The 27,153-nt window shown below is 31.0% G+C and overlaps 1 long non-coding RNA gene across 1 annotated transcript in view; it reads right to left on the bottom strand.

Moving 5' to 3' along the window:
- The window catches only part of LOC139425212 (uncharacterized), a 108,497-nt gene extending 82,294 nt beyond the window's left edge, over nt 1–26,203 (bottom strand). Inside the window, exon 1 of the long non-coding RNA XR_011636489.2 lies at nt 26,100–26,203. This is a non-coding gene — a long non-coding RNA (uncharacterized LOC139425212). The remainder of the gene's footprint in view (nt 1–26,099) is intronic.
- Nucleotides 26,204–27,153: the final 950 nt, after the last annotated feature.

Consider the following 27,153-nt stretch of genomic DNA (forward strand, 5'->3'; position numbering starts at 1 on the left):
AATTTAGTTTACATGATAGCTATGATCCAGCAAATTAAAAAAAATTCTGCTTAAATTTTCGTTAATTGGTACTTTTAATTGAAATTATAATATTGGACAAGAAATTCGTGTTTCTTTTTTAAAATTCTTACAAATTGGCTTTTTGCCTAAAATATTATAAGTTAAATACAAAGAAAAAATAAGTTTGAGTTCTCCTACAGTAAAGTTCGTGATATTTTTACTGTTCATATAGTTTATAAGATAAACAAAAGTTAATTCTGCACACAATATTAAACGATTGCTATAAATATGAACAATAATAAAATGCTGTTTTTATTTTATTAAAATCGTTTCAATATTTTTTGGTCAATTTTATGTAGTACACACTTTCGAAAAAAAGCAAAAAAGTCGAAACATCATTCAAATTTCAAAAAAGAAAAGAAAAAAAAAATACTACGATACATTCTGTTATTTTCAAGCAGAAACTTCTGAGGAAAAAAAATCAATTTTTTTAAGCAGTTAAATTATATTCATGTAGTGATCTATTTTGATAAATGGAAAATATCACAAGGACTAAAATTTTATTGAAATTTTATTTCCCAAATTACGACTACTCCCTTTATTTTGGGGCAAAAACCCGAATCCGTAGATAGAGAAGTATGTATATTCTAAGAAAGTATGTTTTTGTGTCTGATTTCGAGACTTAAAATATAGTCTGCACCAATTAATTAGCATATTTGAGGTCATCCCCTCGAGCCTTTAAAATGGAGTCCTAGAATGTGAAGATTCAATCATTAGATCAAAAGTAACTAAATATGATCCTTTTTTTTCCTTCTTTTTTTCATTTAGCGAATTGTACATCAAAATTGTTTATCAAAATATACACCAAAAATTTTTTTCGACGTTAAAATTTTATGTTACACTCAAAACCATGTTACAAAAAAAAAAAAAAAAAAAAAAAAAAATTACAGCTTTTTATTAAAAAATTAGATAATTTTAAAATTTAACAAATAGGAAAAGGTAAACATCCTTATTTTATGGACGTAATTTTTCTATATGCTATATGTCATAAAAGCTTAACATATTTATTTTTCATGTATAAAAAAATGCGTGCAAAGCAATTTTAAGTAAAAAAATTTAAAAAAAAAAAAACACTATAAAATTCTTTAATGCATTTAATTCCTCATTGTTTGCAATTCCTTAACTTGTTAAATGCGACTGCACATTACAGCTAAAGAAACAAAGATATTTTTTGAACGATTTTCATTTATATGGGTGACTTTCAGAAGTCAAAATATTTCCTTATTCTATCCATCATCTGTTTCTGGACAGAACACTAACATTGAGGGTGGTCCTCTAAACAGATATATCCACGACAATCACCGGTTCAAATTTCACCGCATAGGATACAATTCCTTCTTTTAGGTATAGGAAATGATACCCTCGGCACAGTTACACAAACGGGTACCGTTATGGAACCGCCAGACCATGAGAATATGTTTATAAAAAATATTTAAAGAATATCAGCTTATTTTGGTTTATTAAACGGGGGTATCGATTTACATTTAGCCGAGGGTGCAGTTTTAAGGGATCAGAATTTCCTGTCAGCAGGATTCTTAAATGCTGTCTGATTGGAAATTTTCAATAAAACCTGTTTTATATATATTGACGTAATTTGACGGTAGGGTTTCGTGAAAAAATTCTACTGGAAGTGTAATTCATAATTCATAAAAATGAAAGAGTAATTGTTAAAAACTTTTTGGAGCTTGCTGAACTACAATAACGTTCAATATACTGCAATCTTCATGTGGTTCTATCGTAATATTATGATTCTTAAATTTGATTTTACAGTATTATCATTCAACTTTAACGGAACCTAACACTTTATAGAGGTTGCAGAAAAATTGCACCATATAATGGTTTAAGGTACCTATATTATGGTTCAATACTTGCAACTTTTCCAAGAGTGCAGCGTATTTTGACTTGATACGAGTCAGGACTGTGCAGCTTTTATATGATACAACTTTAATGTGGTTCGATCATAATATCATAATTCTTAAACTTGAATACATGATATCATAAATAAACTTTGTTGTAATGGTGGTTCAACTTAACTCTTTATTACGGTTGCAACAAATTTGCACCATATAATGGTTCAACGATTCCAGTTTTTATAAAGAGAGCAGCGCTTTTTAGCTTGATACACGTTTAATGTGGTTCTATCATAATTCTTAAACTTGATTACATGATATTATGAATCAGCTTTATCAGAATGATGGGGCATCTTAACGCATTATTACGATTGCAGCAAATCTACCCGCATAATGGTTACTTTTATTATGGTTCAATGTTACAAGATTTTCAAGGGTGCAACGTTTTTTGACTTGATACGAGGTAGGATACTGCAACTTTAATGTGGTTCTATCACAATATTATAATTCTTAAACTTGATTACGCGATATTATGATTCATTATTATATGGATTAATTGTTTAACACAATATCTCATTACGGTTGCAGCAAACTTGTACTGTATAATAATTCAAGAAACCTATATTATGGTTTACCGTTACAAGTTTTTCCAACAGTGCACTGCTTTTTCACTTGATTTGAATTAGAATGCACCAACTTTAATATACTACAACCATAATGTGGTTCCATCAAAATATCATAATTCTTAAACTTGATTGCATGATATTATGAATCAACTTTATCGGAATGACGCTGTAACTTAACACACTATTGCGTATGCAGCATATCTGCCCATATAATGGTTCAAGGTACATTCATTACGATATTTCCAAGAGTGCAGGGCTTTTTGACTTTGTCTTGATACGAGTTAGAATGCTGTAACTTTAGTGTGCTGCAAATTTAATGTGGCTTTTTCACAATATCATAATTCCTGAACTTGATGACGCGATATTATAATTCATTTTTATCGAAATGATTGTTTAACTCAACATCTTATTACGGTTGCAGCAAACTTGCATCGTATAATGGTTCAAGAAACCAATATAATTGCTCAACGTTCCAAGCTTTTCCAAGAGTGCAGTGCAAAGTGCTCTGTTTCCATCAAAATATGATAATTCTCAAACTTGATTACAGCATATAATGAACCAACTTTATCTGAATGATGCTGTAACTTAACACCTTATTACGGTTTCAGTAAATTTGCTCAGTATAATGGCTTAAGGTACTTCTATATAACATTACCAGCTTTGCCAAGAGTGCAGCGCTTTTTAACTTGATACGAGTCAGGATGCTGCAAGTTTAATACGCTGCATCCTTAATGTGTTCTATTGTAATATCACGATTCTTAAACTTTATTTTATAAAATCTTTATTTTATAAAATTCAACTTGACAGGAATGATGGTTTAACTTAAAGCTTATCAAGGTAGTAACAGATTTGCACTATATAATGGTTCATTTTATCGATTTCAGGGTTCCCCATAATTGATTCTAAAAAACTTTTTCAACTTGATACGAGCCCGGATAAAATTAGCTTTAGTGATAACTTTAAATGACGACGTCCTCTTACAGCAGTGTTCCCCATTTCCGTAAACACGATTAATTACCCAATTTTCAACTGATTTTCTTAACAATATAAAAGCATGCATTGGTTTGTCTAAAAGCTCTTACCGATTTTGAAGGAAAATTATGAATTTTGATGCATAGAATTTAAATTTTATGAGTGCCATTTTGTTCCAAAATCATTCAAAAAATAATTACATATCAAAAACAGGTTTGTAACTAAAAATCATTTCTTCCTGAATATTTCTCCAGATAACCTTTCCTTTTTCCAACTAAGAAAATTTAATTATAACCGAAATAGCTAGAAATCTGAAAGCACAAGGTCTTGTGAATAAAGTGGATGGGTTTGAGCATCACAACTGTGCTTTACCAACATCTGTCGAATCACCGAAGACCTTTCTCATTTTTGGAATTTTTTGTTCAGTTTATGTCTCTAATTAGTATAAATGGGAGAGATGCGTCACCGATTTCCGTCACTTGTTTTCCCTTCGAAATCGATCGAAAATTTCAATGATTTTTTGCATGATTTTCATTTTGAAATCGAATGACGATTTCATCGTTATTTTCAATTTCCATAATTTTAAACAGTTTTAGACATGCCTAAGTGATACTTACCAAACATCGGCGCAAGCTTTTCGGATAAACAAAGAAACAAGTAGTGTAGTTGTTGTAGTTCATTTACGTCGCACTAGAGTTGCACAATGAGTTATTGGCGATGGTCTGGGAAACATCCCTGAGGATGATCCGAAGACATGCCATCACAATTTTGATCCTCTGCGGAGGGCATGGCACCCCCCCCCCCATCGGTGGCCCGATGACTTGCGCGCGAAGTCGAGCACTTTATGGTTGAACAGTTTAACGAGGACCCATACCGCACACCCTCGGTCCCTATGCAGACTAATCCACGAGGTCACCCACCCGTACACTGACAGCAGTCAGTGATGTTTGACTTCGGTGATCTGCTGGGAACCGTGTCTTAACGATCAGTCCACTGCCGGACAACTAGTAGTGCAAATTTCGATACTAAGTAGTAGTTTTCTGAAAAAACTTTGACAATCTAATGATTTTTTTAAAAAAAATTATCAGAAAATAAAGTCTTGTTGAAAATCTAAAAAAAAAAAAAAAAAAGAAAAAGAGAAAAAAGAAAAAAAAAGCAATTTGTTAAAGTGATGCATCGGCGATTATTTGCATCGGCGATTTTTATAAAATGTTCTTTAGAAATTACACTTATCGACGTTTCAGATACAGGGATTCTGTTACTTGCAGTGACCCCTTTAATTTATTTTTGAGGCAATTTATGAAATCGGTTTCAAATTTAAAATAGAATTTCATCGAATCTCTTCGCTACAGAAATAATGCATTTTCGATGGCAAGGAAAGTATAAGTAAATAAAAGTATGCAAATTTTTAACTTGAGAGTCTCAAGTCAATGGACCGAGTTTCACATTTACTTTTCTCTGAATCATACATTTTCAAAAAAAAAAGTGATTGACGTTCAAAATGTTTTGGAAAGACAGTGTTCCCAAGCCTTTAACCGAGTTCCCCTACTGATAGAACAAGATCAAACCGCCTGAAATGCGAATGCACCCCTTTTGGAAAAACGAGAAAATTTTTGGGTCTTCGAAATATGACTGCCGTGTCATATTTCTCAGAGTCCCCCCTGAAATGCAAATTCAACCACATGAAGGTACGGATAGAAATAGGATTTCTTGTCACATTGTCTTCTTTTTTTATTCCCTAGAAAGTGAAGTGTTGGCGTTGGAAGATTGCTGAATAATTTTTTCTTTCTCGCCAAGTTCGTATGAGGGCTTAAGATGAAATTTCATTTGTAATGTACTTGCATATATGTATACTGAAAAATTTCAGTAGAATACCTATATAGGTGAGAAATATATATTTTTTTATTCTGATATTTTCTATAACAAGTTTTTTTTATCCAAGAGAATTCTTTAAACTTTTCAAGCTGCAATTATTTCGAGAAGAAGTCAGAAAAATTAAAGTTCGGATAAGTTTAATTTTTGGAATACATATGTTTTAGTTTAATTTAAAAATGCGATTCATTTTCATACGATGTCTTCCTCTTACAAGTGCTACGCTAATTGGAAAGGTTTCCATTATTTTCTATCAAGCTTGGTTTTTTGGTCGGCTTATTATAATCAGCCCATATGTCTTTAAGCTAAATATAAAATTCAAGAAACATTTAATTAGCTTGAATTTCTTTAGGCTTAATGCAGCGAGCAGCGTAGGCTCGTTGCAAATGGTTTGAAATTGCTTAGGTAATATATGATATATTCTCTAAATAGCCTAAAGATCAATGGACTCATTGTAATAAGCCTAAAAATTGTCAGGCTGGTTAGAAAACATTCAAGATTTTTCTAATTAGCTTGATGCATTGTAGACTGACGTCGGCAGTTCATAAAAAATAGGATTTTGCAATTAACCTTTGGCATGTATTCTGAGCAGCTACATTATTATGAACAACTTTAATATCAGCACATATGTCTTTAAGCTAATAAGAAAATGTGCAAAGCATTTAATTAGCTTGAACTTGTTCAGGCTTACAGAATAGAACATTGTAGGCTTATTGCACAGAACAGTGTAGGCTCATTGTTTAACAGTGTAGCAGCACAGAACAGTGTAGGCTCATTAATTTGTTCAATTTTGAATTTTTCTTCTGCTCCTAAATTAAATTAAAACTCCCGATGTGTATACTTTTTGACTGTATTTAATGGCAAGGATTTTGATAATATTCATTGAGGTTGGTGATTAAGGACATTTTGTTATTTTGAAAAGGATTCTTCAGAGCAATTTTAATTTCAACATACCTTCAACAACCAATTTTTGATATAGAAAGGGAAGGGAAAAATAATTTTTAAGTATAGATAATTTTGTTTCTGTTGTAAAGAAATATCGTACTTTTTCTTCCACGTAAACTACCGATAACAATAGAATAGATGTGGCTTAAATCAGTGATTCGACATGATAGGGTTTTCGGGGGTAATCTAAGCTGCTACATCCAAAACGATGTTAAGACTATTCCAATTAAGCCTTTTCCTCTTCTCTTCTAGATCTCATTCCGACATTTATCCGGAGTAATTGGACGTAATGCCCCACCAATGAGGTGTGAAAAGAAGGGGGGGACTCCTTTAAAGGGGTGCTTTTAATGAGGAACCAAAGGGGCAACATCACAGAACATGCGACTCCCTTCTGTGGATCCAATGTCAGGTATCTCTAGGGATTTTAACCCTTTCCTGTTTCGTAATCATTGGGTTTCTCTGGAAAATCTTATTCTCCTTACTTTGATTTGTCCTTTTCTGGCTACAGAAGTGTTATATAGTGTTGGCGTTTTGTAATGTCAATGTAAGAAAATACAATACATAATAGAATACATTTCAGTGCATTAAATATAGAACGTAATACAATGTATAAAGTATAGAATATAATACAATACAATTGTATGGAATAGAATACAATACAATATTCGGAATATACGATAGAATAGAACATGAATAGAAAGGAATAGAATACAGAACAGAATATAACATGAATAAAATAGGACACGAATAGAATATAGAATAGAATAAAATATGAATAAAAAGGAAAAGAATATGGAGTAAAATAGAACATGAATAGAATGGAATAGGATATAGAATGGAATAGAAAGAAATTTAATATAGAATAAAAAGGAATTTAATATAGAATAGAATAAAATGAAATATAATATAGAACAGATTGGCATGGTTTAGTTAAACTAGAATAGAATAAAATGGAAGGGAATGGAATATTGAATATGGAATAGACATACTTTTACTACGCACTTTTCAATACATCTTAATTGAATAATTTTGACTTTTGAAAAAACATTTTTTTTCTTCTTTCTTTTTTCGAGTAGCACATATGATTGCGGGAGAACCATGGAAGTTTGCAAGCATAGCAACCAAGCAGCGGAGCCTTCTTGTATATCTATGTATACACATATACACCGAAGAGCCATTACATTATGATCACCCTGCTAATAACATGTAGGACTACCTTTAGCCCTCGAAACTGCTAGCACCAGCCGTGGCATTGATTCCACAAGGAGCTGATAAGTAGTCTGATTTATCTGGTACCAAGCGCTCACCAACTGGTCCCGCAGTTCCCTCACATTGCGAGGGGTTAGCGTGGCAGCACGAATTTGGTTTTCCAAGTAGGACCACAAATGCTCTATTGGATTAAGGTCAGGTGAATTTCGGGGCTAAGACATGACTTGAAAGTCACTGGAATGTTCCTCGACGATTCGATCCTTATGACATGGTGCATTATCCTGTTGGTAAACACCATCCCCCGCAGGAAAAACTGTTGCCATGAATGGGTGAACCTGGTCTGCAACTGTGTTCAAGTAGCTTACAGACGTCAGGGATTGTTCTATGAGGATTATGGGCCCTAATGTGCCCCATGAAAACATTGTTCCTGGGCAAGAAACCATGAAAACCTGGGCGAGCCCATTGTTATAGATGGAGGGTGGTCATAATGTAATGCCTCTTCGGTGTATATCTGACTAAAACAAATTTAATTTTCTGCAAAATCAAAAAGAAGCAATAGGATCGAAATGAAACATACGAGCTTTTGTAATACATTTCTGGGTAGCACTGTGCGACTGGCTTCACTAACATACATTTATCATACACAAGAAAGTAGCTAGAATTAAGGTACTCAGTTTACAAAACTAATTCCCCATTTTACACCTCTTTCTCCAATTTGTTGAGTATAGCACTCCACATTTATTTGGTATTCAAATTCAGATATTAACGTATGCTTACAAGGGAACAAAAAGTATCTATATTCTTCAATTTAACCAAACCAGAATGGTTAATTATAATATTTAATACAATTCCCCAAACGCGACACCCAAGTGTTTGTTATCCTAGTCAATTTTCAATTCAACTTCTAATTGAGCCAATAGCAGGGTTTTCTAGAGAAGACAGATGATCTCTGGTTCGCACTGACCGATTAGTTTCACTCTCATTCGCAAGAAACCAGCACTATCATCCATAGAATTAAGGTATTCATTTTACAAAAATTTTATAAATTTCAGGGCTTGCATCAATCCAAAATTATTTGCTGTTTTAATTTAGATATTAGTAAAAAGTGAAAATGGCTCTTTATTCCTTAATTCAAAGAAACATGAGTGATTAAATATAATCTTCAATGATGCAAATACGATGCAAAATTGTCTATTAATTACATTGTTAATGATACCAGGAAAATAAAATAGACTTGAAACGCATGAGTTTTTTAGCAGGGGCCAATAGCAGGGTTCTCATAAAAAGTAGAAAAGCTCCGGTTAACACTGACCGACTAGTCTTATATATATATATATATATAGGGCCCTATAAATTATGCGGAAATTTTTTAAAAATTATGCGGCTAGGATGCGGCGATTTTTAAAAATTATGCGGCAAGGATGCGGTGTCTTTTAAAAATTATGCATATCGGTTGCGAATGACCCAGAAAACAATTGAAACTGAAAAAAAAATCTCTTAAAAAAGTTCAACTTTCTTTCCTGTTTTAATAAATAAAAAAATTTCAATGAATACAGTAAATATTTCAACTAAATTACCTTCTTATGCATTGTACATCCATTTTCTACATCAGAACAATTATTAAAGTTTATTAAAATGGAGAGAAGTTAGTCCAGAAGCTGCGTTTTCTTTCAAACTCTGTCTTTGTTTTGTAAAAATTTGGCCGTAGCAGGATACTGCTCTTTCACAATCTACTGAATTAGGAAGCACTGAGAGCACTTGTCTTGCCTTTTTTGTAAGTTCTGGAAATCTCTCTGAGACTACCTCTGAATTCCAGAATCTAATTATGTCCTGGTTTGAACATTCTTTTACATATTCTTTGTAAGCAGCATACTCGAGTTTTATATCTTGACCACTCATTCCTGGAATATTCTTGAATACATCGTCGTCTTCAATATTGAGGTTGACTATTTGTTCTGGATCGAAAACTCGAGCAGTTTTCATGAAGTTTAATGCAGGTTGACTAAACTTGGGCCCGCGTTTTTTGAATACGTCTAGTTCTGGAGAGTAGTAAGTATTCAACTTTGCAATTGTTTTGTGAAACACTTCTTGAAGAAATACGTTGCGCGAATCTTTTCGTGAGTATGATGCCTGAGAATTACATCGAAGTTTAGACCGCAGATCAAAAATCTTATTGTAAGCTTTATGAATAGATACACCACATGTTTCGAAAAAGAGAAGAGTATCCATTAATAACTGAGCGTGTTCTGCAATGAATTGAAAATCTTTGCAAACGTACTTGCTTTCCACCAAAACTTTGCACTGATTGAGACAAGCAGTGTCAGGAGTAAGGTTTATTTCACTGCTAAAAAATTCTATGTAAACATTACAATATTCAGCATGATATTGCACTGATTTAAACCAAGAATTCCACCGTGTCTTTATTGGTACTGGACAAAGTTTAGCTTTCTTATTGTTATCCGTTAAAAACTTTAAATAGCGGCGCTTTCTTGCAGGACAATGCTTGAACAATTTCTTAAAGTTTCCTGTGAATTTGTCAACCTCTGAAAAATGTTCACGCCACTGATCAGAAGCTAAATTAAGAATGTGAGCATTGCAGGTCATGTGCACTGAATTGGGCAGTAGAGTACGCAACACTTCCTTGTATGCCCGAGTCATGTAAGTTGCGTTATCTGTTAAGATTGCTGAAACTTTGTTGAAATCAATCTCCATATTTGTCAAGCACTGCACTACGGCTTGAGAAACTGTAGTCGATTGTACAGCTTCAAGATGAATGCTATCAAGAAGATAAGGATGCATCATTGCAGTATCTGTAAATTGCGGGACAGCTAAAATATGTAAAACATAATTGTCTTTATCATCACTGCCTTCATCGAAGCCGATGCAGAGTGAATCAGTAGTACGAAGAATTTCTTTCAATTCATTCTTCTTTACTTCAAATACTTTTGGTAAATAATTTTGGCGAAGAGAATTAGCACAAGGTAAAGCACTTGCACCCGAAATATTTTTCGTCAGAAAATCTCTCATTTTGGGGTGATCCAGTTTTTCAATCGGAATATTAGCACTCGTAAATGCGTCAACAATTTCAAAGTTTAAAAGATTGCGCATTTCAGCACATTCGGTTTTTCTCTTGAACATTGATGACACGGTTGCTTGTTTTTTTTTCTGCACTTCGCTGTCCTCTTGTTCATTTTTTCTTTTATTTGTTATGTGACGATTACTATCCAAATGCTTATCGATAACACACTTTCTTGTGTGATCCACGGCAATATTACACGAGGTACAGAACATTATTCCATCCGAAGCGTGAAAAATACTCTGATATTGCTTACATCTATCCTGTGCAGAAATATGGATGGCATTTTTTTTAATTTTAGATAGAGACATGTTTACAGTGACTATTTGTGTGGAAATGAGTTAAACTAATTTCAAATCAATAAATGAAAAGATTCGCATGCATACTCGAAGAATGAATAAAGCGGAATGCATGGCCCTCAAGCAATATCTTGTGGAGTTCCAGGAACTACAAAGAAAAGAGGTGGGACTGGAGTTTGGGGGAGGGTCATTCTTCCCCAACTTTTTAGCTCTGTGGTCTATACCATAGAGGTGACCTCTATTGTCTATACACCGCGAAAGCTGTTCAACCAGCTTCCTATTGAAGATAATGGCGACTGATAAGAAGCTATGTGCCGGGGGGGGGGAGATTCTTGGAAAGAACTGACCACCTGACCAAAAAGATTCTTGGAATTGAAAAAGAAGATATATTTCAATTGAAAAAAAACCCTTAAGGAGAAATTTATCTGGTAAACGAATACATTTTGCTGAAAAGTAAAAATTATACAGATATGCTGCAATTACGCGGAAAATTGTAAATTATGCGGGTTTCCGCATCCTCCGCATCTTCGCATAATTTATAGGGCCCTATATATATATATATATATATATATATATATATATATATATATATATATATATATATATATATATATATATATATATATATATATATATAAATCAATCCTGGATCAGTACCCTCAGAGGTATTAATTTTTTGATATGGGAACATGGAGGACTTTGCGACTCGACAGATTTAACGTGCATCAGTCACCATTTACTACACGGGGAGTTTTCGGGTTTGAACCCACGAACTCTTGGACATGGGCCCAGTGCCCTACCAACCAGGCTATCTCGGCAGCCCCTCTGACTAGTTTCACTTAAATATATTCACTTAAATATTAGGGAAGATATATTCACTTAATATTAATAAATTCACCTAAATATTAGGGAAGATACCAGCACTAATAACACTAGAATTAAAATACCCAGTTAACAACACAACACCATTTGGCACCATTTTCAATTTGTTAAAATATAATGCCTGCATTAATCCAAAATTATTCGTCCCTTTATTTTAGATACTAAAGAATACTTGCAAGGGACAAATGCCTCTTTATTCTCCAGTTTAACGAAAAGCGAGTGATTAAATATAATCTTTAATGCCTGAAACACGACAAAAAAAGTGTCTGTTATTCTCGCCAATCTCCAATCCAACTTCTTATCATCAACCAATAACAAACAAATAGGATAGAAATGAAACGTACGGACTTTCAGAGAATTCTGAAAAGAATTTATCCCATCACAACTTAAATAGAAAATTACGTCCGTTGATATCCGGTTCGGAATACTCAAAAATGCAGTCGCACTTCAAGATGGATATTAAAATGCTTTTTTTCTTCTTCGTCTTCCATACTTTATTGTTATTTGTTAATCCTGTTAAATCCATACGCAGAAAAGACGATCATTTTTGTGTTTAGTAGCGTCTGTAGTTTTCTTTGGACGGCGCCGGGTAAACGTCTTTTTAAGGATGCTTTTTGGGATGGGAGTGCGAAGGATTATCTCACACAACTATTGAAATATTCTGTCATTCGCAATTAGCAGGAGTGACTTTTAACAATGACATATTAGTGGGTTGCCTGATTTGGCGATAAATCTTTCTTCTTTTTTTTGGTGGTGAAAAAAAAATATTTTGTACGTTTTACCACGGTTTTTATTCCATTAGAAACTTCTGTTATTTGTGAGGTTCTTTTCTTATGCTGTTGCAAGTATATACGAGGATAAACTTATTTGGATGCCTTAAATAACACAGGATAACTACGGAAAAAATATAGGTACAATAAAAATTGTATAATGTTCATTTAAATCCTAAAATTGTAAGAAAAAAAATACCCTAAAAAAAAGAAATAAATTAAAAAAAAAAAAAAGTTTAACAACTTCGGCTATGAAATATTCAACTTAAATAAAAAAGTGAAGAAATTATACTCTATATCAGGGATGGCGAACCAATGGCACGCGTGCCATTTATGGCACGTGACACAATATTTTGGGCACGCCACCGATCACAATTGTTATTGCACTATCAATTGTTATTACACTATGAATCATATGTAACAATTAAATTAAAATTCACAAAATAATAAAAAAATTACTAATAAAGAAATTAACAATTAATGCTAAGAAAAAACAATTAATAACCATAAAAAGCTAATAATAAATGACTAGCAAGAAAAAAAAATTAACAGTCCTACTTAAACTAACTTCTTACGACCTAATATAAGTTATTTGTCATTTAATCTGCAGCAACTGATGTTACTTTAAGTTGAATTACGCGTATAACTGAGACATTGCAAAATGTTTTTTTTTTCAATGTAAATAAAGAATTTTGAGTTGATGGTATTTAGTATTATTATTTTCCCAATAATCACGAAGTCAAAATTATTTGACGGCACGTCTATGATCTCATTAAACAATTTTCTAGAAAGAATGGCACGTTGGTGTATAAAGGTTCACCACCCCTGCTCTATATGATCAAAATGAGAAGAAATTTTAACATATATTACTAAATATCAAATTGATTAATTTATGCGGAGCGTTCTAAGCTCGCATCTTTCGTTGCATTTTAAATTTTAATGGTTTAAATAAACAAATTACTTATTCTTAAATATTTCTAGCGAGTTATTAACTTTACTAGAGATATTTAATAAAATAATAGGCTTCAAGGTCTTAATTTCTATAAATAAATAACGTTATGAAAACGAGAAAAACTAAATGAAAACTAAACAGCACACAATAAAAACTCGATTCAATAGAAATTACAAAAAAAAAAAAAAAAAATTATTAAAAAAACGAAAACGGATACTCTACAATTAATCTCTTTGTATTTATATGCATCTGTATTCAATATTTTTTAAAAGCTATCCGGTGATACCAAACACGATCTTTTCCACCTATCACCTAGGGTGGGTCAGAAGACATCAATGAAATCTTAAATATGAGCTGCTCATTTTTATTACAGATTCGGATTCTCCAGAAAAAAGTAATCTTATTGGAATTACTCCATTTTGCACTTCACAGATGGCACTCTAACCAAGAAAATTAAAATTGGGTACAAACGGTTCAACATGATGGAAATCGAGAGCTATTAAATTAAAAATAAATAAATAAATAAATAAATAAATAAATAAATAAATAAATAAAAAATAAACAAAAAATAAATAAAAAAATAAGTAAATAAATTAAAAATAAATAAATAATAAATAAATGAAATAAAATAAATAAAATTAAAAATGTTTCGGTATTTTTTTCAGAAAAAAATGAAGGAAAAAAAAACATAAAAATTTTTTATAACGTGTCTTTTATTTATTTAACTGTTAAAAATGATGGTTAATCGAAACCCACCATATAGAAAAAAATAAAAATAAATATTAATAAAAGTGAAAAGGTTTTGGTAATTTTTTAATAAAGAAATTAAAAAAAAAATTGATAAAATGCTTTTCTTTAAACATGTCTATTTTTATCTTCTTAATCTGATGGGTCTCAAGATGCATCATTTTAAACAGCTTGTACCCTATTTAATTTCTCTCGATTATAGCGCCATCTGTAAGGCCTACGACTCAAATGAGGTTAATTTTTTTCTGGAGAATACGAATCTGCAAGGAAAAAAAGTTCATATTTAAGATTTCAGAGATTTTAATGCAATCGTGTTAAGATTGTATAAGATTGTATTAAGATTTATTTGTCCTCCAGACACACACCCCACCCCGGGAGTGGCAGTGAAAGATTGAGCTTTGTATCATTGGATGGCTTTTAAAAAATTTTGAATGTCACTACTTTCGCTTTTCGATTCGGTGTATATTTATCGAAATGTTTGACAGATTCCAAACAGTTTTGACACTAGCTGAGATTTAGTCATCTACTGAAACTAGATGAGGTTAAGTCAGTCATATAGTATATTCAGAATTAAATCCCATACTAAAACTTTCAGGGGCTTCGGCTTGTAATTTTCTTATTTACGCTAACTTAGATTTGTAGTTTTAAAACAAAGTTATCAGGCATGCAAATTACCAAATTTCATAAAAATTTATAAAAAAAATGTTATTTTAGAAATACTATAGAAAATAGAATAATTTTTTTTTTTTTAAATTGTAAACATAAAAAGCGCAAGATATCAAACTTGAGTTGGTATAAATGATTTTTTTACAAAAAAATGGTAAAATTTGGTGCGGTAGTTAAAATATCCGTAATAATGTATTTAAATAATTACATTATACTAACTATAAGAGCCGTGATGACTCAGAAAATAGAACGTTCGCCTTCTAATCAGGTGCACCGGGTTCGAATCCCAGAGATGGCTGGCTGAAACGAATTCCGCATCCAGCTTGCACCGACCACTGTGCTGACGGGAAATATCCTCAGTGGTAGACGGATCATGGGCTAGAGTCCTCTTGCCGTCAGGTTAACCGCGGGAGGTTCTCGTGGTCTTCTTCTCCACGTAATGCAAATGCGGGTTAGTTTCATAAAAAAAATCCTCCACGAAGGCACATTTCACCCTTATACTTGATCCAGGAGTTCCCTTGTCTTCTGGATTGCGTTCAAATTTACAAGGCTGAGGAGTAAAACATTAGTAATCGCAAACCCAAAAAATTGGGTAGTCTGTCTAATGATGGTTATAAAATAAAATACTAACTATGAACTCCATCTTTCTAGTATACAACCAGAGTCATTTAAGAAAAATATATTTCAATTTCTTAATTTCTTTCCTTGAAGAAATTCAATCTAAACTGTTTAAGCATGAAAATGGCACCGGAAACTGGCGATACATTTCTCTTACGAAGTAACCCTAGTCCGAGCGGTAATAAGCAAAAATAAAAAAATAAAAAGTAGCTGGTCACAAGTGACGTTGACTGATGAGGACTGCTGACACGTTCAGAAAGATGTGTCACTTACCTGGATTTCCATTGTAGCAAAATAGAAGTTTTTTTTTCCTCCTTACCAAATCTCCCTTTTATTTTTTTGAAAGAAACGCCGTTTTATATTGTGACTAACTTTATTGCAGACCATCCATCATTTCTCGGTGCCCAAATGATATTAGCATCAACAGTAAAATAAAAAAAATAGAATTAATACTTTTTTAATGCTTTCTCGAAAGTTTCACCTTATCACAGCACTGTCTGTCATGGACGATTTTGGTGTAGTTTTAAGTCGGATATTTGACTTTGACTGAAATTTTAATGAGATTGACCGCTCATTACCGCATCTGCGTAATATTCCGGATTTATCTCCCCGAAGCAATGCTATTGAAAATCGTAAATTGGAAACAAACTGTCAATCTGATTCCGGATTTCGCCATTTTGTTCTCCTCATTGGGCTGTCATCGTATCTATTTGGAAATGTCTGGAAAAATTACTAGGTTAATGTCCTGTAGTAGCTGATGTGACATTATTGAGTGTCAATTATTATAACTTGAGGGCAACAAATTTATCCGTATAACGATTTATTTATTATTTATAATAGAATTTCCATGCCTATTAGATTCAGTTGAATGCAATTCCTAAAATAAATTATTCTAGGTGTCAATTGGAAATAAATTATCTCATCAGGGGAAGTGAGTGAAATTGTATTCAATAATAGAGCTTAATGAATCTCGGAGGTTCTATCAATGCGGTTTATTTAAATTCTTGACAGAATTGGTGGGAAAATGAGAGATAATTTGCTTACAAATAATTATGGACGTACTTCAAGTCTATCTTTAATAGATGTCATTAGTTATTAAGAGAAATTCAATCTACTAGTAGTATTTTCAAAAATAAATTGAACAATCCTTTATGACTGTTTTCAAATTCTTATCAGGAAATAGTTTTTCTAATAGTTAGCTGCATAGTAATCATGAAATTTTTTTTTTAGGTATTCCTGGTATGTCAGAAATCTTTTACTTTTTTTTCTTTAGTTAACTAGGATGCTCTTTATGAATAGTATAATTATTTGTAATAATTTTATGCAACAGCATTTCATTCATGAGATTTCATTTATGTTACTAAACGAACGGTTACTTGGTTTTAAAAAATTAATCAATTGTACTTGAAATAAATTACAGATTGTGTAATACCATAAGAAAAAATAAATTATGAGTAATTTTACGCGGTAACGATATATAGAAATAAACTTCTGTCATTATAACAGTTCAAATAGGAAACTGATTACATATATAAATCTTGAAAAAAAAATTTCTTATTTGCTTAAAAATTTCAACATAGATTTTAAGATTTGTATCTGACAATCCAAAATCTCTCTCTCTCCTTCTGGTAATGTGTCAAATCAATAAAAAAAAACTCGTTTTAAGTTTCATAGTCTTTTCAGCACATCACTTCCACAGACAGCACAGCGCTACGAAATCGTTTCTGCAGGTTGCAGAGTGGCCGGCATGGCATTTTTTACTACAAGTTTAAGAGTTAATAATTCTCAAACTTAAATGAATTTTTTTTCTTCCATCTTACGCAAAGTACATTTATTTGCAAACTTTTATAGTATCAAAGTTTTAAGTCATATAATGTTTGCATATCAAATCAAAATGTAAGTACTAATGTAAATAAAGCGAGTTTTTTTCGGTTGTTTTATCACTTAGAGACACATTTTTTAATGAGTTAATATCTACACGATGTTCCTAAACAGCAATCTTAAAATAAAGTCTTCGAATCCCCATCAAAAACAAAGTAAAAAAAGTAGGGGTTGTAAATTATGTTCGAGCGTGGAAAAAAAAATCGAAACATAACATAACTTTATTAGGGAAGACTGACACTAAAGCCTTACACTTTCAAATTAACTCTATTTTGGAATTAATTAACTCTATTTTATACAATAAATTAACTCTATTTTATATCATAAATTAACTCTATTTTATATCATAAATTAACTCTATTTTATATCATAAATTAACTCTATTTTATATCATAAATTAACTCTATTTTATTTTTCTAACTCTATTTATTGTATTTAGACTAATTGATCACTTGTATGAAACATTTAGACTAACTCATGTATTATTTCTGATAGCCTGGTACTAATAATTTTTAATAGAATACATTTTAGATTTATACGCTATTGAAGACAAATTCACACAATATGTAATTCTCATTGCCACAACTTCAAAACCTCACTTCGCCTTTTTTTGTGTATTATTGCTACTGGTATTGAATTCGCTTAGTATGGAGAACAAATAAAATTGTTAATAACAAAGTATCAAAACCAAGCAGTATAATTGTGAAGAGGAGTATTTCGATGATTTATAGGAAGTTCCACTATGACCATCCATCATAATGGCCAGAATATATGCATATATGACCATCATCCATCATATAAATTTTCAGAAGCCTTGTAAAAATTGTGAGAAAAAAAAAGCATACGCATCATAAATTATTATTTAAGAAAAGAAAAAAAGAAAATTCTATAGTAAATCACTATTGAGGAAGATGGGATTAAAAAAGATCAAAACTTGTTTGATTGCTGCAGAAAACAGAGAGAAGTTGAAAGGTGGTTATTAAAAACACCTCCAGATTTCATCAGGCAAACAAATTGGTTTTGATGCGTTTCATGTTGTCCTCCTCACTTGTGATTCGATTGTTTTCGATATTAAATCACCATTGAGGAAGATGGGATTAAAAAAGATCAAAACTTATTTGATTGTGGGAGAAAACAGAGAGAAGTTGAAAGGTGGTTATTAAAAACACCTCCAGATTTCATCAGGCAAACAAATTGGTTTTGATGCGTTTCATGTTGTCCTCCTCACTTGTGATTCGATTGTTTTCGATATTAAATCACCATTGAGGAAGATGGGATTAAAAAAGATCAAAACTTATTTGATTGTGGGAGAAAACAGAGAGAAGTTGAAAGGTGGTTATTAGAAACACCTCCAGATTTCATCAGGCAAACAAATTGGTTTTGATGTGTTTCACGTTGTCTTTCTCACTTGTGATTCGATTGGTTTCGATAGTGCTTTTTTCTCTCCTAGGTTATATATTAATTTGTGACTTTTAAGTTGATTTTCAATGGCAGTATTTGCAAATTGAAGTTTTTTTTCTAGTTACATATGACTTTTTTTTTAATAAATTGCAGCTTTATTTAATGATCTATAAATAGGAGCTTTATTTAATGATATATTACTTTGTTCTATAAATTGGAGTTTCAGTTAATGATATATTACTTTTTTCTATAAATTTGAGCTTTATTTAATGATATGTTACTTTTTCTTAATATAAATTGCTACAGAGAATTTTATTTAAAAAAGAATTCTAAGCACAAAATTGATAAAAAGTAAAAATTCATTTTGAAAATTCAGTTTCATACACAATAACAGAGCTATTGTATTTAGACTTATTGCAAATATCACACGAAATAAAATAAAAAATAAGATCTTTTAAGGTCGTGATATGCAAGCATTTCAAACCAGGAAATTGAGGGAATAAAAATATTCCTAACTCTTTCTGAAATCCGAGAAACCCAGTTTCATTCATCACTTTTTTACGATTTTCCATAGACGCAATAACTGCTTCTTCTATTTCTCAAAATCTAGAATGTATCTAGAATCTCGTATCTAGACTGCTGACAAGTATAAATTTCCTTGTCATAACTTATCATGTCTAAGAAAAAGCTTGAGAAATGCAATATTTTTCTCGTTTCCGCTTATATGCGACAAGATGAAAAGGTACGCATAGATACCGGATTTTTCCCCCCATCTCCGGAATTTTCCATGTCTTATAAGGGGTCTGTTTATTCAAACTAAGTACCGTTTTATGCAAATTGATTTAAATTTATTCATATGAGCGGAAAAAGCGAGCTATTTTCTCTCAATCCGAGTTGAGGGGCTTTTAAGAAAAAGGTCTTTAAGTCTTTAATGTTAAGATTGATTATAAAAGCTGATATTTACTTTTAAGGAATATTTTTTTTAAAACTTTATCCATTTTGTTGGAAGCTATATTAGATAATGCTTTGCATTGTATGCAGCCTAATTTTGCTTCTTTTTTGAAGTTTCGAAAGTTTTGAGTTTTAGTTATAGTTAATATGTGTACGCTATAGTTGAAGAAATATAAAAAGGGGATTTAAATTCATGAAAAATTTCAATTTTTAAATGGCAAAAGGTTTTTGTAAAGATTTATAAGCGAATTATATTATAGCCTTATATGAAAAAATTGAATCGAGCAAATTCTTGGATAAGTTTGCTTGGATATTTCCTAACTATGACCTCTATAATTCGAAATATTTTCTCAGACACTCTTACCATCTACTTTAGGCAAATGCACCTCTTTCATGTAGATATATTTGGTATTTATATTAAATTATTAATACTCTTATGTGCCACATATACTATTAATTTTTTCCTTTATTAAACGTTAGTGTTTTTGCTAAGAAATTATATTTAGCAGAATACATATTTCCAAAAAATCCTTGGTTAAATTTACAAGGATATTTCCAATCTATGACTTTTATAACTTTAAAATATTTTCTCAAACACTCTCATCATCTTCTTTTGGTAACTATACTTCTTTTATATAAATAGATTAGGTACTTATATTAAATTATTATTTTTTTTTCTAATGCCCACCTGTGTTAACATTCGTCAATTAAGTCATATACAGGGCGATTTTGTTGGCCTCTCTTTCAAGGGCACCATATAAGGTGGGCCAACGTCGCTCCCACAGTAAGGACAGATAGTACAGAGAAGGAAAGAACATCCATGCCTTGCCCGGGATTCGAACCCAGAACCTTTCTGATGCAAGGACAGTTCCCTGCCCCCTACACAGGCCGGTCGGCATATTAAATTATTAATATTCTTATATGCACATACACTATTAATTTTTTTCTTCTATTAAACCATAATGATTTTACTAAAAAGTTATATCTAGCAGAAAATATTGCAAAAAAAAAAAAAAAAAAAAAAACTAATACTTGATCAACATATGTACGTTATGTTTAAAGAGCTAAATATGAATAAATTTAAAGTGTTGAACCATATTTTGAATAATTCCAGTATAGTCCACATATCTATTGATTTTTTGAGATTTTTTTTTCTTTTTCTCAAAAGAAAAAAAAAGATGAGTAGTTCTATTTAAAGATGAGTAGTTCAAAGTTTATGCTTCTTTAAAATGCTATGACCTTAGTAGGTAAGAAATTCACCGAAGCGCATAAAGCAAACTAGAATTATTACATCATATAACAAGCATCTATAAATATGCGAAAAGTTCTATTATAACTTTAAGATATGGGTAGCATTATATCATGAAGAAAATATCATAAGATCTGCATCAGGAAGTGCTTCAGAATTTCATGAACAATCTTAGTAGGGACCGTGATTACCAATTGTAGAACATTCAGAATTTCATTAATTTATTTCAAGTATACTACAGTCCAGATTTCTTGAAAACATCTATTAATTTTTAGACATTTTTTTTCTCTTTGGTATGTATTTAAAGACGAGTAGTTTAGAGTTTATACTTCTTTAAAATGCCATGGCCTTAATTGGTATGAAATTCACCGGAGCGCTTAAATCAAATTAGGATGATTACATCATATAACGAACATCCATCAGTATGGGGAAGTTCTATTATAACTTTAAGCTATTTGGAACATAATATCATGAAAAAAATATAAGACCTGCATCAGGAAGTCCATCAGAATTTCTTGAACAATCATAGTAAAGATAGTGATTACCAATTGCAGGGAATTCAGGATTTCATTAATTTATTCCAAGTACTACAGTCCAAATTTTTTGAGAACACATAGTAACTTTAGAAATGTTATCTTATGGTCTGTATTTAAAGAAGAGTGGTTAAGAATTTATGCAGAATTTATAACTAATTTAGATTATTGCATCACATTACAAATGACCATTAGTATAACAAAGTTCTGTGAAAACATTAAGTTACGGGGGACTATGTAAATTTTATGCGATCTGCATCCTAAAGGTTCCAAAAATTTTTGAACAACCATAGTGCAATTGTATAATTGGAAAAAAAAGTAAGTGTTCTACTTTTCCCCTTGCTAACATTGCTATTACTCTCTAAGCTAAGATGAAATTTCAGAAAACTGATAATTTTCTGATTAATAATTTGCAGCAAGTAGTTTGTCACAGAAAAAAGACAAAAACATAAATCACTTAATTTATTTTTTGGTCACTTAGTTGATTTTTTGTATTGTACGACATAGTTAAGGCAATGATTATCACGTACACATTTCGAATTCAATCAATTCTATGTTCCTAATTTCTGAAAAGTCCCTATCGAATTTTTAGAAATGTTCCTTTTATGGTCTGTATTTAAAGACGAGTAATTACGAGTTTATGCCTCTTTAAAAAGCTATGGTCACAGTAGGTAGAAAATTCATTCAAGTATAAAACAAATTAGGCTTATTACATCACATAACAAATATCCATCAGTATCAGAAAGTTCTATGAAAACGACAAGTTACGGGGGACATAACAATCTAATCCTGTCGTCTTCCGTGATTGCCGAACCGGATGACATCTTCTTTTATTTACATGAGAACTGTCTGCTTTTGCGAACGACTTTTAAGTTTTTAGGTTCCATTTAATCACTTAAGTAGCCTGAAATGTAAGTACTAATGGAAGTGTGAGTAGCTACAAAACACCATAAACTGTTAAAAATGGGAATTTAATATTCTTAGAGCGAGAAAAAACGCTCCAGATTTATTTACTACTGCTTTTAAACGCGTTGATATTGATATTTCGGTTATTAAAATCAACGATGCAAATATCAGCGAATCGTTATATTGTATTTTTACGACTGAAAAAACTGGTTGAGTGCGTATAGTTGTATTGGATAAGAACTAAAAGTGCCATAAAATCACTGCGAGAAGACTAAATTTACCTTGCGTGCGTTTGTTTTTATGAGGTGAATATTATAACTTTATAATCTTTCTATCTTATACACATTTCTTTCAAAGGTTCATCCTGTGCTTTTTAAGGAAATGTATATAAATTCTAAGTAAAACCATATTGAAATAACAATGATTAAAATAATAAACCATGACTAAATGAATATTATGTTAAACTGCAGTAAATTTCTTGTGATATTAGATTGACCATGACTAAATAATTTTGTTGAAAACCATGTAAGAAAGCGTAGTTTCTACTATTAAGCTAATGCGCAAGCTTATGATTTTGAGTAACCGTGACGACGAACTGTAATTTTAGAACTATTACTAATTTTCACTAATAAACTAATGTTCCTTATTTTGCTCATGTTTCTTCAGGCACATAAAAACGAAGTCATCACAGTACAATAAAGAACTATACGAAAAAGTATCCGAAAACTTAATGTCATTTAGGTATATTGACTAAATGATGCTTAGACAGAAAAGCATAATTCAGTATAAAGAAATAAAAAATTCAAAACGCTCGAAAAATTATTCGAAGTGAATTACACAAAACAGACTATGAAAGCTTGATATAAAATATTTTTTGAAATTTGGAAACTATTATTTAAAAAATTTTTATGAAGCAGTAATGAGCATATTTACAGAATCATTTTCATATTTCGAAAACTAGTTATTAGGAAATTTAAATTATTAATATTTAATTAAATTATTAATATTAATATGAAATTATTAATTTTGATTTCTGAACCAGTTTCACTCATTTTAACATAGATTTTAGCAAGTTTTGACATTTTGTAACATTTTCATCATCCATATACCATACTAGAATCGGAATGAATAAATGAGGCTATTTCTCTTTCGCTTGTTTTTGTCTACTCCTTTTTTTTTTTTTTAACCCATTGGAAAAATAGGTGGTGTTTTGGGTTTGATGGCGAGCACACATTATTTGGACGTCATCACACTTCTCAACTGCTTTCAAGAGTAATAGTAAACAGTGCGCATGCGTCGTCATTGCATGTGTTGCTATGGCGACTGCCGCTGTTTGACAATTTTTTTAGAATTCTTTTTTTTTTCACTCTTAATTTTGTTATACATTAAGTTAATGAGTTTATTTTTGAGATATGGGACCAAAGAGATCCCATAAATACTTCTTGAGTTGTAAAAGCGAATTTCATCATTTGAATGAAATTTTCGTTTTTATTGTTTTAATTAAGAATCAGAAATTCTAATCTACAGTTCAAACTGAAAAAAAAAAAAAAACAGACAACAACCAATTTGCCAATGGGAAACCTGTGATCACTTTTTTTCTTCTTCTTAGATATCTATAACTTCTCAGTAGGATTAAAATCCATTGAATTTTGAGACCATTCTTGAACAATCACTCTGTTTTTGACAGAGTATTTTTTTCTTTTTTAAAAATTTGAAGGAGACTAGAAACTTTTTAAGTTGGAATTAAAATACAAAGCCAAATTATGTTTAAAAATTCAACTGTAAAAGGAAGTTTCTAGATTAACTTCGACCTCATTCTTTCTTTTATTTTATGGTACTGGTCAGTGTGTGTCATTCTCTAAACAAAAAACGAGTGGTCCCATGTCATTGTATAAAAATGACACTCAAAACATCTTATTTTTTTTTTTTAAAAATTTGGGAATTCCAAAAATTTACCCTTAGTTTAAATTGACAGATTATAATACATTTTGTACTGGAATGTTTAAGATATATTGTTGTAAATCTTGAAAAAAATTTTTTTTTCTTTCTAACCTCTAAAGCAGTTTTCTGTTAATAAGAATGAGTAAAAATTTAATTTATCTATTTTTTGGAAATTATCTTATATAATTTCATGAAAATTTGAAAATTATTTAAACGTATGAAACTTTTGTTACAATTTAATTTGAATATAATATCTATCTTAATAATCTCAATAAAAATAAATAAATAAATAAACATGCAAATTTCAAAAAAAAGTCTTGCCTTTTTTTCATGCTAATTTAAAAATATCAGAAATGTTGAGCACAAGAAAGTTAAACATAAAATTTTTAACATAAAAACCTTGTAAATTTCTAGCTTTGACACTGGAAAATCCACATCCGAAGTTCTAAAGGTCAATACTATTACATGGTTAAAAAAAATTCTTTTTCAATCATTAATATTATATATACGGTCGACGCAATCAATTAATGACAGTGATTCAGTTATTTAAACGTATGAAAATTTTGTTACAATTTAATTTGTATTTAATATCTATCACAATAAAAATAAATAAACATGTAAATTCCAAAAAATTTCTTGCCTTTTTTTCCATGTTTATTTAAAAATATCAGAAATGTTGAGCACAAGAAAGTTAAACCTAAAATTTTTGACATAAAAACCTTGTAAATTTCTAGCTTTGACACTGGAAAAACCACATCCCAAGTTATAAAGGTCAATATTACATGGTTAAAAAAAACTCTTTTTCGATCATTAATATTATATATACGGTCGACGCAATCAATTAATGACAGTGATTCAATTATTTAAGCGTATGAAAATTTTGTTACAATTTAATTTGTTTTTAATATCTATCTCAATAATCTCAACTAGCCCATTGTGCAGCTCTAGTGCGACGTAAATGAACAACAACAACAACAACAATAATCTCAATAAAAATAAATAAATAAATAAACATGCAAATTCCAAAAAAAAGTCTTGCCTTTTTTTCATGTTTATTTAAAAATATCAGAAATGTTGAGCACAAGAAAGTTAAACATAAAAGTTTTGACATAAAAACCTTGTAAATTTCTATCTTTGACACTGGAAAAACCGCATCCCAAGTTATAAAGGTCAATATTACATGGTTAAAAAAAAACTCTTTTTCAATCATTAATATTACATATACGGTCGACGCAATCAATTAATGACAGTGATTCAACATCGGCCTCATTTTAACCTGTCACCAGACCGATTAAAAACAAACAATCAAAAAACTCGCCAAGAAAACTAAGAAAGAGAAGATAACTGCGTAAGATCTCAAGCCAACAAGGCCACCAGAATCTGGAGGTATCAATATCATGAAGATTTGTCAAGACGAACTGCATCTGCGCCAATGCCAGCCAAAAACAATGGGGGCTCTTATCAACTTATTCCATCTGGCGGGTATTTATTACGTATTATTGTATCATACTGGCCATTAGGATCTAAAGAGCGTCACGCGTCAGATAGCACTAAAGGAAGGGAAAGGAATATCGATACTATCGTTTTACAGTTCAAGACACACTTATACATCCGGTATGAAATTTCTTTTTCCTGCGTCAACCCCTTTCTACCTTTACCCCTTTCACTTACAAAATAAGAAAAAATTACTTACCAGACGAATTCTAATTGTTTTCTGTAAGTCCAATCCATCGATAATTGCCGCTTGATAATGTGTTTGTACACACGATACGCTGGCTGCTTAATGATATGTTTGGCGACTGCTTAGACAAAGGAGACGATGTTTTTGGCTTGATTTTAGAGATCTGATAAAAATGGAGTCGAGGTTATTGATAGGATTAATTGAAACGACAATCTTTTAATTCTGAGTTGCTGCTAGATGGAAGTGGTTCGAAGGTATCAATTGCGCCGTCGTTATTTTCGTCCGTTGATCTAAGACTAATATGCAAAATAAACAAAATAATTGACGCCGAATAAAAACGTTCTTTTAGCAAATTGAGTAAGGGCAGTTTAAATTAGTGTGGTTACCTTTAGGTATAAAAAAATCTTTGATATTTGAGGAAAAAATGATGAAAACATTCTCGCATTAATTGAATGTTTGCGTTATTATTCGATATTTTTTTTGAGAATGATTTGCCATGGTGGATATAATGATAATAATGTTTTTAGTTTATAAATTTTTAACCATTACTTGATGAGTTGAAAAGGAATGTTGGAATATTTTTAAAACAAAGGGTATAATGAAAGCGAGAAATTTCTTTGGTTAAAAAAGTAATTTTTTTTGTTGTAATATGTGCTGAACTCTGTGTAATTTACGTAATTTAAATACCAAGATGTTCTGAATAAGATTGAGAAATTCTCGCTTTCTTACTTAATGATTTGTATTGAACTAAATAATTGGTTACAGATCGAACGATTGCTTCTTAATGAAATTGTTTTAATATTTATGTTATGTACCTTTGTTTTATTCTAGTTTTTTTTTAGATAGTTATTTCTATTGTTGTATTTTTCTTATTTTTTAGGCTGTTATGTTGTATGATATTACTTTATAGTCGTCGTTAAACAGTCGACCCGATTTTGAGTTTACGACTACCAATGCTTAAATTCATATCCTTGTAATTTTGAACTCAATCCAGAAGATAAGTGGACTCCCGGATCAAGTATTGGGAGAAATTTGACGTCCTAGAGGATTTTTATTCTGTGGATGG

This window comes from Parasteatoda tepidariorum, chromosome 6 (genome assembly GCF_982258835.1).
Source record: "Parasteatoda tepidariorum strain Cologne lab strain chromosome 6, Ptep-v5.0, whole genome shotgun sequence".
In the NCBI taxonomy this organism is placed as follows: Eukaryota; Metazoa; Arthropoda; class Arachnida; order Araneae; family Theridiidae; genus Parasteatoda; species Parasteatoda tepidariorum.